Genomic DNA, 13,124 nt, shown 5'->3' with positions numbered 1-13,124 from the left:
ATTTCATCCTCTGTAAGATAGGTACAACTCCTGTCTCAGTTTTACAACTGAGCCATTATTGATTGGTTAAGTGTTAAAGCTAGGCAGGCGGTCTCTAGAAATCTCAGTAGTACTCAGTAAACTGAGGTAGAAAATACTGCTGAGTGGGGAGAAGATAATCTAAGAAATAACTAACCATTACAGGCTTTATGTCTATACCATTTCTCAAATACCAGATGAATCAATAATTTGTAGAAGATGGAATCATAAAGTTATCTACAAAAAAAGGTGAATATATTTCATAATCGAGTTCAGAAAAGCCTTTTCTAATTACGGAACATGATTAAGAAACCATAAAAGAAAAAACTTGTAAAAACCACATAAGATTGTAATCTTCTGCACACAACATTGAAACACCAGAGGAAAATAAAACTGCATTAATGTGGAAATAGAAGTGAAAGTATTCCTAATAGTCAAGTTACAGTAAGTAAGACAATGTTATTTGCATTAGGATAGGCTAGTATATAAACAGATTCAAGGCTGAAAAATGACTTCATTTTTTTATTAAGGCATCAAAGCATATTAAAACATTGCTGAAGCAATTGGATGTCTTTTAAAAAAATAACTTGAGCGCTATTCTATACACAAAAATTAAAGGTGGCTCATAGATCTGAAATAAAACCCAGATCCATAAAACTTCTAGAAAAAAACATGTACATCTTTAAAGCTTTGGACTAGGCAAATATTTCTGGCATGGGACATAAAAGGCACTAATAATAAAAAAAAAATTGACAAATTGGACTTGATAAAAATTTAAATTTCTATACTTATAAGACAACATAATAGCATCTCAACCAAGTGGGTATGAAAAGAACATACTTAAACATAATAAAGGCCATACACAATAAGCCCACCACTAACATAATGGTGTTATGGTGTTTTCCCTCAGAAGAACCCAGACAAGGATGCCCACTCTTGCCACTTTTATACAACTACAAAAATTTAGACAAGAAAAAGAAATGAGGGGCCTCCCCTGGTGGCGCAGGCGGTTGAACACCGCGCTGTGAAGCTGTCCGCAGCCTCTGTAGCGCTGCTGGTTCGATCCCAGGCAGCCGGCGAGGGTCCCACATGGCGAGCAGACCTCTCCTGTCTCACCCACTGCTCCCCTTAGCAGTGTCTTTCATCAGTCTGCCTGTTCTGTTCCCAGCTCTGTCTCTGGTGAATCTTCTCACCCTCCCTTGCATCTGGCCTGTACCCTGGTTCTTGTATAAATAAATAAATAAATCTTTAAAAAAAAAAAAAAAAAAGAAAGAAATGAAAAGCATCCAAATCAGAAGAAAGGAATACAAAAAAGTCACTATTAGAAATCATGAATTTGGGGAAACAGCACAATACAAAATCAATGAAAATCTGTTGTGCTGCTATGCACTAGTGGCAAACAGAGAAATTAAGAAAATATTTCATTTATAATGCATCTACAAGAATGAATTACTTAGTCATAAATTTACCAAGGAGGTAAAAGACCTGTATACTGAAAACTATAAAATATTGATGGAAGAGGGAAAAAAAGATATTAATGAAAAAAACGGAAGAAGTGAAATTGAAAAGTAGTCTATGCTCACGGGTTGGAAAAATTAATGTTGTTAAAATGTCCACACCATCCAAAGCAATCTTATAGATCCAATGCCATCCTTATCAAAATTTCATTGACATTTCTCATTTAAAAATAGAACAAATAATCCTAAAATTTGTATAGAATCACAAAAAGGCCCTTACTAGCCAAAGCAACAATAACATGCTGGAAACAGTATTGTTCCTGACTTTAAAATCTGTTACAAAAATAGAGTCAACAAAACAGTAATGATATATGCATAAAATAGTCACATAAATCAATGGAACAGAAAAGAGGGCTCAGAAGTAAACGCATTGAAACTATGGTCAATTAATTTACAACAACAGACCCAACAATATACAATGGGAAAAAGATGGTTGCTTCAATAAATGGTATTGAAAAAACATTAGCAATATGCAAAAGAATGAAACTGGACTTCTACCTTACACCATACACAAATATTAACTCAAAGAATGTAAGACCTGAAACCATTAAACTCCTAGTAGAAAAAATAGACTAAGTTCTTTGACATCAGTCTTGCTGATGACTTTTTGGATTTGACAACAAAATCAAAGTTGACAAAAGCAAAAAATATAGGACTACATCAAACTAAAAAGCTTTTGCACAGCAAAAGGCAAAATGAAAAGACAATCTACTAAATGGGAGAAAATATTTGCAAATCAATTATCTGGTAAGGGAGTTAATATCCAAAAAATAAAAAATATATATGCGTTTAAAACTCATACAACTCAATAGCAAAAAAAAGAAAGTTTGATTTCAAAATGGGCAGAGATGGGCCTCCCCTGGTGGCACAGCAGTTGAGCGCTGGGCTGTGAAGCTGCCCACAACCTCTGCAGCACCAGTTCGATCCCCAAACGCTGGCAAGGGTTGCACATGGGGTGACAGACCTCTCCTGCTGCGCCTGCTGCTCCCCTCAGCAATGTATTTCCTCAGTCTGCCTGTTCTGCTCCCCGCTCTGGCTCTGGTGAATTCTCTCACCTTCCTGCGCTTCTGACTGTACCCAGTGCTTGTATAAATAAATAAATAAATCTTTAAAAAAAAATAGAAATGGGCAAAGGATTTGAATAGACATTTTTCCAAAGAAGAAATACACATGATCAACCTGTTCAACAGACCCTCATGAGATGTGCAAATGTTATAACACATGAAAAGGTGCTCACTATCTTTAGTCAAGCCATGCAAATTAAAACCAAAATTGGAATTCATTTCACATGCTCTGCAGTGGCTAAACTCAAAAAAGTCTAATAATAAATATTAGTGAGGATTTGAGGCAGCTGGAATCATGCATTTCTGGTATGAGTATAAAATAATACAATCACTTTAGAAAACTACTTGGTAATTTGTTTACAGCTAAACATTCATCTTTCATACCCATGATCCAGCAATTTCACTCTTAGTTAACAAAGAGAAAGAAAATAGAGGTTCACAAAAAGATTTCTACAAAAAATATTTAGAACAAACCTAGGTAACCTTGGGTATGGTGATGCCTTTTTAGATAGCTCACTAGAGACATTATCCATGAAAGAGAAAAGCTGAACTTCATAAAAATTAAAAACTATGCTTTGTGGGAAGAGAAATGAAAGGAAAAGTAAATAAGCGGGATTCAAATCAAAACATTTCTGCACAGCAAAAGACAGTATCAGCAGAACGAAAAGATAGCCTACAGAATGGATGAAGCTATTTGTACATCATATATCTGATTAGGACTTTATATCTAAGGTTATAAAGAATTCATGCAATTCAACAACAAAAACACAACCCAATTAAAAGATGGGCAGATGATCTGAATAGATAATCCTCCACAGAGGACAGACAGATGGCCAATAGGCACATGAAAAAAAAGCTCATCATCACTTATTAAAGAAATGCAAATCAAAACCACAATAAGATATAACCATTTTCAAAAACAGCATGGAGCTTCCTTGAAACAGTGAAAGAACTCCCATATGATCCTGAATCTCATTTCTGGGTATCTGTCTAAAAAATATTAAATGATTAACATAAACATTTATGCAGCCTTATTTATAGTAGCTAAACTGTGCCACTGATAGATGATTGGATAAAGGAAATGTGGTGTGTATGTGTATATATATATACACATATATGTGTGTGTATATATATACACACACACATACACACACACAATGGGCTGATATTTTGCTATTAAAAAAAGATGACATTTGCAAGCAAATATGCGGAACACTTGAAAGGATTATGCAAAACAAAATAGATCAGAAGGCTAAAGACAAATATTGGATGATTTCACCTACATGCATGCACTATAAGGAAACAGAGGCAATGGATGGACAATACAAAATAAAAATAAACCAGTGGCCTTTGCCAAGAGAATTGATATTACCAGAGGGAAAAGGGTGGGTGGGGGTAGGGGCAAGGATAAAATGAAAACATATATTTATATAACAACCTGCACAGTAATGTTTCTAACAGCTTTTATCATAATTGGTAAAACTTGAAGGCAACCAAGATATCCTTCAGCAGGTAAATGGATATCAAATGCATTTGTCTACTATGGCAGATAAATAATTGTTGTTAAACTGAGGGTTCAATATTGTGGCGCTAACAAAGTTCACATTACAATTAAGTGGAATAAGAGGCCCTTAGAAACTTAGCAGGAAATTATTTTACGTTACCTTTTTTTTAAAGATTTATTTATTTATGTAGACAAGAACTGGGCTGGGGTACAGGCTGGAGGTGAGAGGATTCACCAGATACAGAACAGAGAACAGAACAGGCAGATAGACTGAACTACACTGCTGAGGGGAGCAATGGATGAGGCAGGAGAGGTCTGCTGCACCATGTGGGTTGCTCCCTGGCCGGCCAGGAATCCAGGGATCGAACACATGCTTCACAGAGCTGTGCTTAACCCCTTGCACTGCCAGGGAGCCCTTTACGTTAATTTTTAAATGAGAAAAAGGGTGGACATTTGGAATTAAGCAAGAAAAGATTTAGGATATTTGAATTCTTTAAAAAAAAAAAAAAAGACATTCCAGTATTGCTTTTTGTATTTAATACTTTGTTATCAAAGCCAGAAATAATATAAGCAGAATAAACTTGTATTTCAGAATGTCAGAGAAAAAAAGTTGTATGTCAGATGACTCAGTGGTAGACAAAACTATTTTTCTAGTTTCTAAAAGTTCCATACACCTCCATTTGTCATCTTTTCTCCTTTTCCATTTTTCTTTCTTCAGTTTTCTTTGCTTTTCCTTCCTATTCTCTTTATTTCATCCTCTTCTTTTTTGCTCTTTCTGCCTCTAAATCCAGTCTCTTAATCTTAGTTTCATGATTGGCCTCCTAAGGAGCCATTTAAAACATACTGCTTTTCACAGTTGCTTCCCCTCACCCCTATGAGATCTTTAACCACAGATACCCTGTATATCCGTTCAAGTACCAAGACTCTTGGAGGTGGGGGTGGTCACAAGGCATTTTAATAAAGTTTGAGAAGACATGCTTCAGATAATAAGCTCTTTGAAGGGAAGGATCATGTTCTCCTTATCATCTTAGGTTCTATGCTTAATGTAACACTTAATACATAGTAGGCATTTGATAGAGATAAAAAATGAATACTTACTGATGTTAAAAGAGCAAAATGATCTCTGATACAAACTTATTGGTCAACTAAACTAAAATTCTTGAATCTTTTTCAGACAATGCTACCTACTACTAATTATTCCACAACACCTGCACATTCCAGGAATATATTCCTGAGACTATATCCTGTGACTTAATGGAAACTTGGGAACCACCCTAGTTATGAAAGTGTTACTTTTGCAGTTGATTCAAAGGTGGGTTACTTATTAGGTAGCTAATTTTATGTACCAGATACCACCTATGAAATACACCCTCCCCCCAAAAAATCATAATTAAATATGATCAAGTTTTTAGATCCTGCTGCCAGTTTTTATAAACACAGAGGTAAAAGCAACATGACAAAATGACAACATAGGAACACAATCAGCAAAATCCCAAGTGTGAGAAAGTACGTGACAACCCAGTTTCTTCAATGACAGTAAATAAAGTGTCAAAAGAGAGAGAACTATCAACCCCATGCAGTGCCTGAATTGACTCAAATCATAAAGACATTTATGAAAATCTGATAATATTTAAACTATCAATTTGGCAATATTAAGGAACTACAGTGAAATTTTCATTAGGAGATTGTAGGGTAAAGAAAATGTCAGGCTTTTCTGCCCTCCTGCCATCAGGATAGATGATGGATCCTTGCGGTCCTGAATGCATGCCTGATGGCGGGCACCTGGAATAGGGTGTGGGCATATGTAGATGAGATTCACCTGGGCTAAGACTGGGCTTTTAAGGGCGGCATCAGGGGGACGCCAGCAGCAGCAGCAGAAGCCATAACAGAAGCCGAGAGAGAAGCAGAAGCTGAGAGAAGGCCGGAGAGCCCAGATAGAATGAAGACTTGCTGGGGGCTGGGAGGACTGCCAGCCTCCCGGCCCTCCAGCACCCTTACCTGCTGTGTACTGGGTAAATGCCAATAAAAAGACCTGCAAAAAGCCACTAAGGACTCTGACTCCTCCTTCACCCGGTCTGCATGGGCTCAGAAAACCTGCTCAGTGGTCTTCCTGCCTATACAGAGATATAGTTGTATCTGATTGTTTTTTTAATTAGAATATTTACGTATGAAATCCTATACTAGGTGCTATTGAATTTTTCATAAAATAACTTGAGAAGGTAGGACTGTTACATAGATAATGGTTCTCAAACTTTAGTGGATCTAAGGGTTTTTATAATTCAGACAATAAATGAATCAATGATAAAAATTAGAATATCAATATTTTGCATCTCTTAATGGAATAATGGGCATAAGCAGTGATCATCAGTGGCTCCTGAGTTCTTCTGACGCAACCTTAAAAAATCAGCTGGAGAAGCTTAAAATATATAAATGACCCTACCTCGGAGGTCCTGATTCAGCGGTGTAGGGGGAGGCCGATATATCTGCAATTAGAAAACAATTGCAATTAGAAAACAATTCCCAGGCGATACTAATGATACTAATACTGTTGATCCAGGGACCAAATTTTAAAGACTGACTATTCAAAGTATAGATCTGAGACATACAGCAGGGAAGGGAGATGGAGGGGTCAAAACAGGGCAGGGAAGAGCACAAGGGACGATGGTGATGGTTCACAGGTGATATGGTGGTAGGGGATTACACCTGGGGGGAGAAATCAAATATTGTACAAAAATGAACAATGATGTAAGAAAATGAAAAGAAATAATAAAGGAAAATTTAAAAAGGAAAAGACTGGCTATGGATAGTCATTGTCAAAACTGGGTACTGAGTAAACCCTATGTCTGCCAAGTTTATTCCCAAGCATTTATATATTGCAATATGTATTTTTATAATAAATTATGCCTTTTGTTCTTTTTACTACAGTTATAACATTTTATTAGTCTTTTAAAATTATATAGACATAGGTATGTGCATTATATATGTGTTTGATTTGAGGATAATAGAAGGTGTCAAAAATATTTATTGCAAAAGAGCAATGTTGAATCCAATAAGGGTGAGAGCAGTTTGTGGAGGCTATAAAGAAAACTGAGTCGTGGTGGTTGAAAAAGGCAATAGTAACCAAATCAGAGCCCTCATGAGACTCACCAGGATTTCTACTTTCCTTAAAGAGAGGCTTAAAACTAAACCAAACCATTCTTGAGTCTCCCTAGGATATTTTCTTATTCACCATTTGGGAATTCCTGACTATTCAAGGTAGGAAAATGATTCTGAAAACATATTGATTTGTCTCCAACCAGTAGCAGACCAGTTATTAGCACTCCAGGAACTTGTCCGAGAGCTCCATTTTCAACAGGAGGCTGTTCAACAGCAGAGGAGTACACAGTAGAGAAATGTTTAAGGAAGATAGCCTGTAGGGGCAGGAATGACACAGGGCAGGGTTTCTGATCCAGCAGACTGGGTAAAGGAGTGAGTCCTGGAGGCCTCAGCGGGTTTTCAGGCTTTTATTGGGATTTACCAGGCACACGGCAGGCAGGGGTGCCTGCCAGCCTCCCAGCCCCCAGTAAGTCTTTATCTGGGCTCTCCAGCGTTCTCTGCTTCTCTCTCGGCTTCTGCTGCTTCAGGGCTTCTCTTTTGGCTTCTGGCGTCCCCGTGTCGCCACCCTTAAAAGCCCAGTCTCAGCCCAGGTGAATCCCATCTACCTATGCCCACACCGTATTCCAGGTGCCCGCCATCAGGCATGCACTCAGGACCGCAAGGATCCATCATCTATCCTGATGGCGGGAGGGCAGAAAAGCCTGACATTTTTCCTTACCCTACATAGCCCAAGGCAGGAGCAGCACTTTTGGAATCACCAGGGAAACTTATGGAAAAAACTGCTCTCTGGGCCACATGCTCAGAGTGGGCATTTTAAATTACCCAGGAAATTCTAACGTACAACCCCATCTAAAAAACATTCCTCTAAGCCTGAAGCAGTGGCTTTCAAACTTTAGATGGAATCAGATTCACCTCAAGGTTTATAAAACAGCCCATGAGTCTCAGTCTCAGTTTGTGATTCAGGAAGTCTGGAGTGGGAGCCAATAATTTGTATTTTTGAACTCATCCCTAGGCAGTGCTGATGCTGCTGGCCTGGGGACCCCACTTTGAGAACATAAAGCCCTGGGCTGCACACCCCTCAGCACCATGGTTGTCTCAAGGAAAAGCATTTGTGGAACTGACTTGCTGAATTTGTCACTTTTTTTTTTTTTTATAGAAAACCATTTTTAGTTGAAAGATTGCTGACACACAGCGGTTGTTCAGTCTTGGGCATTTGGGAGACATTTCCTCAAAATGAAAGTGAGTCAGTCACTTCAAGGAAAACAACTGACAATATTTGCTGCCAATTAAAAAATCTGAGCTTTCAAGTGAAAACTAGAAATTTGAAAAAGCTTCTATCTCCCATTCTGAGTTTGACTATGTACCAATACTTCAAGATTTCTGTGGTAAGCTTGGTAGTGATGTTAATGAATGTGATTTTTAAAATGTTATATAATGAAATGTGTTAACATTCGGAGCATATTTATAATTTGATGAACTAGTATTTTCCAAAGGGACAGTGCAGTGTTACAAAATCATGCACAGGCCATTCAAAGAACAAGTAAGACCAACTGATTTCAAAGGGAGGGTACAACCTATTTCAGATTCCTTATTGCAACTAACATTTAAAAACTACTGCTTGTGGAGTTCTGGTATAATACAGAGAAGAATAGTCACAGTTATCTGAAAAGGTCACTAAATACCCTTGGTCCCTTTTAACTACATATCACGTTTGGGGATAGATCTTTTTACATACGTTAACCAATCAACAAAACAATGCCGACCAGACCAACGTTTGCAACATCACAACAGACTGAATGCAGAACTAGATATGAGAATTTAGTTGTCTTCTATTAAACTGAACATCAAATATATTTGGGGGAAAATAGTGAAATACCATCACTAGTCTCACTTTTTTTGAAAATATTTAATTTTTATGAAGTTTAATTTAGATTAGTATGCAGTACCTTTATATTGGGCTTATTTAAAAGAATTAACATTTTTATTTTTAAAAAAGAATTAACATTTATTCACTTATTTTTATAAACTCAGTTTTAATTTCTTATAAACATAAATGTTTCTTGATGTAAATCATACAGACATAAGCTCATTGAAGTCCTCAATAATTTTTAAAAGCATAAGAGAATCTTGAGACCAAAATGTTAAGAATTGCTGTTCTAGATTCCAGGAATGTTCTCTTTCTTCACTTTTGATGGTGGCAACATGAGTGATTATTTACAGTTATTTCTTAAAACATGTATACAAATTTTATCTTTTTTGTGAATGTTATATTTCTTGGGTTTTAAAAAGATTGCAATTAATGAGGTTGTCCCTTTGGCGTAATAGGAAGAACAAGGTTTTGGAATAAGATTCATAAATTAAGTCCTCTGTTAAACTTTTAAGATTTGGGAACCAAATAAATAGAATGACTTTAATGCCACTTTCTGTAAAGCATTAAAATGCTTTATAATCCCTAAAGTGGTGTGCAAATATGGTCCACTATTATTACTGCACACTATCAACATATGTATCAGTTTAAAAGTTTCTCTCTGCTAATGACCCTGCCTATGACCTTTAAGCAAACTTTTGAGAATTCCTTCAAGCAGTGTGTTTTCCACTTTTACTTGGCTTCCAAAAAACTTGGAATTTCATTTGTTGCAGTGTTAATAATTATTACAGATTATTTCTCTTCCAAATAGTGTTTAACCTTCTTGATTTATTTGCTTCAAACAACGTCAACTTATCTGTGTCTTAATTTCATTTTTTAAAGATTTTTATTTATTTATGCATATTAGAACTGGGGTATAGGCCAGAGGTGCTGGGGGTTAGCAGATTCACCAGAGACAGAGTGGGGAGCAGAACAGGCAGATCTACTGAAATACACTGCTGAGGGGAGCAGCAGGCAAGAGAGGAGAGGTCTGCTGGGCCATGTGGCTTAGCTCCCTGGCCAGAGATCGAACTCAGGCCATGGCAGTGATAGTGCTGAGACTAACCCCTGAGCCACCAGGAAGCTTCTGTCTTAATATCATTAATGGCCTCAAATGATATGTGGAAAAAGAGGAATGCAGTGAATGTCATAAAAATAAAAAAGACACTGCAATATAACAGAGAACAGGACCCTTGCATGCCCTCTTTCTAAAGGTTGAGAGGCAATGCTAGAGGCAATAACACTCCCCTCTTTCTGTAGTACATCATCAGATAAATAAATGAAGCAAAGGACTTCCATTTCCAGGCAGTTGTCATAGCAACTTTTGACTATCCAGAGAAGAAGGAATTCTCATATCTTAAGCCCTGACTCCAGAAGAGCTAAAAAGACACAAAGACTAAAAGGAACATTAAAGAAGCAAGATGTGATGAAATTGGCTGTTATTCAGAACATTTCCACTAAATACATGTACTTTTCCCCCAATACATATTTTCCCTTCTAGATTTCAAAACTCAACAGCAATAGACTAATAATAGCTACCATTTATCACTTACCACATGCCAGACACATAGAACATTACATATATTTAAAAAATACTACTACACTATAAATGTGATACTATATTTGTCCACATTTTACTGATGGAGAAATTGAGTTTAGCAGGATGGAGCAATTTCTCTGAAGCCACACAATAAATGTTCAGCCTCGCAGCCTTCAACAAACACAGTTGATCATTTCTTAAAACATTCTCTGATTTTCTGAGTCTACTGACCAATACTTTGTGGATTCCTTTGTTTGTGCCTGATCTGTAAAGTTACCATGTCCCGGGCTTAGAATCTGAGTGTACTTCTCTAACCAGATGACCTCTTCTGGTCTCTAGGTTTTAAATGCCTTCTATGTATTGATAATTCCCAAAGGTATATCTTCTACCCCAGATAATACAACTGCTTGTTTAACACACAGCTATCTAATAGGCATTTCAAAGGTAATAAACTCAAACACAGATCTCCTGTCCTTCAGTCTTCGCTGTCTCGTGAGTACTGTCCCAGATGTTCAAAACAAATTCCCTAAGAGCCCTCCTTGACTTCTCCCTTTCCCTCACTGCCTTCTGGTAATGTATAAATAAATCATATCACATTCATACCCAAAATCTAAAAGATTTAAGAGACATCTTTTCGTCTCCACTGCCACCACTTCTGTGAAGGTCAAATCCTTGTCTATACTCCCAATCTGTAACTTTCTAACCAAACCCCTGCTTCCCAGCTCCAAAGAACAGCCAGAATGAGCTTTGGAAACCATAAATCCGATTTTGCCTAATGTTTCCCACTGCTGTTAGGATATGATTTGAACTACTATCACCTAGAAGGCCCTGCATGGTTTAATTACTGCGCATACTCCAGTCTCCTGCAACTGTCCCCTCCTCCAGCATTCTGCCTTAGCCTCAATATTCTCCTTTACTTCCTTCAAACACATCTTTTTTGCCTCTAGGTTTTGCAGTATAACAGTATGAAGTGTCTGAAACTCCCCTCAGCTCATCTTCCTAGCTGGCTTTTTGTCCTCCTTCAGGTTTATAACTCAAATGTCATCTTAGGGATTACCTGATCTAAAGTGGCCTCCTGTTGGGACTCTCCACTGATCACTTCATTTTTATTAATAGCACTTACCAGTATCAAAAACCTTTACTATCGCCTCCCTCCCACTAGGGTATGTTCCCTGGGTCAGGGGCCTTGGCTGACTTATTCACTGTTCCATTCTCAAAGCTGAGGCACATATAGGAGTTGCTCAGTCAACACTCACTGATGGAGGGGAAAAAAGGAAAGGAAAAAATGAATTGTAGTGCCACGATCCTATCCCAGGATGATTTTACTCTAAAACTGCTTTTAACTACCTCCCTATTTTTAGGTTTTCAAGACGATTTCTATTTACGTTATTTGTGTGTGTGTAACTCAAGAATGATGTCTGACTCCACCAAGGGGGTAAGTCTGAGATGAGGATGAAAGGGGGGTGGGCTGTGGTGGGCTGGAATTGGAAGGGTTCCCCAACCACTGCAAGCCAGACTTATTCTCCTGCAGAGTCTTGTTGCTTTGGCAGAAGGAGGATAAAAGAATGCCACTGTGTAATTTTTACTCCTTAGAAATAAGAGTTAAAGTCCTTGAACAAGGAAAACATAGTCCTCATTACATGCTACACTGCCAAATTCCCAAGACATTTAGGGTAGCTGTTTTCCAGAAAAGAACATTATTCCAAATTGTTAACTTTGGGGGTGGAATGGACAACCATACCAAATCATTGCCTCTCATTCTTATTCTTTAATGTTTAGCAATAAAAGTCTATCTATGGGGGCCTCCCTGGTGGCGCAGCGGTTGAGCACCAGGTTGCGAAGCTGCCCACAGCCTCTGCAGCACCGGTTCGATCCCCGGCCACCGGAGGAGAATCCCACGTGGCGCGCAGACCTCTCCTGCCGCCCGCTGCTCCCCTCAGCAGTGTACTTTGGTCCTTCTGCCTGCTCTGCTCCCCGCTCTGGCTCTGGTGAATTCTCTCACCCTCCCGCGCTTCTGACTGTACCCAGTGCTTGTATAAATAATAAATAAATCTTTAAAAAAAAAAAAAGTCTATCTATGGGCCTCTCTGGTGGTGCAGGGATAAAAGAAAGCGCTTTTTTTAAAAAAAAAAAGATTATATATGCATACAAGAACTGGGGTACAGGCCAAAGGTGTAGGGGACGGTGAGAAGATTCACCAGAGACAGAGTGGGGAACAGAAAAAGCAAACTGACTGAAATACACTACTGAGGGGAGCAGCAGGCGAGACAGGAGAGGTCTGCTGCGCCATGTGGGTAGCTCCCTGGCTGGGGATTGAACTTGCACTGCAGTGGCTGAGGATAGCCTCATAGGTTGCATCCCGACCCCTTGTGCCACCAGGCTATCAAGCTATTGCTAGCCACTGCAGCATGAGTTCAATCCCCGGCCAGGGAGCTGACTCACATGACATAGCAGACCTCTCCTGTCTCGCCTGCTGCTC

The sequence above is a fragment of the Talpa occidentalis genome, unplaced genomic scaffold, assembly GCF_014898055.3.
Source record: "Talpa occidentalis isolate TD23 unplaced genomic scaffold, MPIMG_talOcc4v2.1 talOcc4.16, whole genome shotgun sequence".
In the NCBI taxonomy this organism is placed as follows: Eukaryota; Metazoa; Chordata; class Mammalia; order Eulipotyphla; family Talpidae; genus Talpa; species Talpa occidentalis.
Note: the sequence above shows the minus strand (reverse complement) of the source record.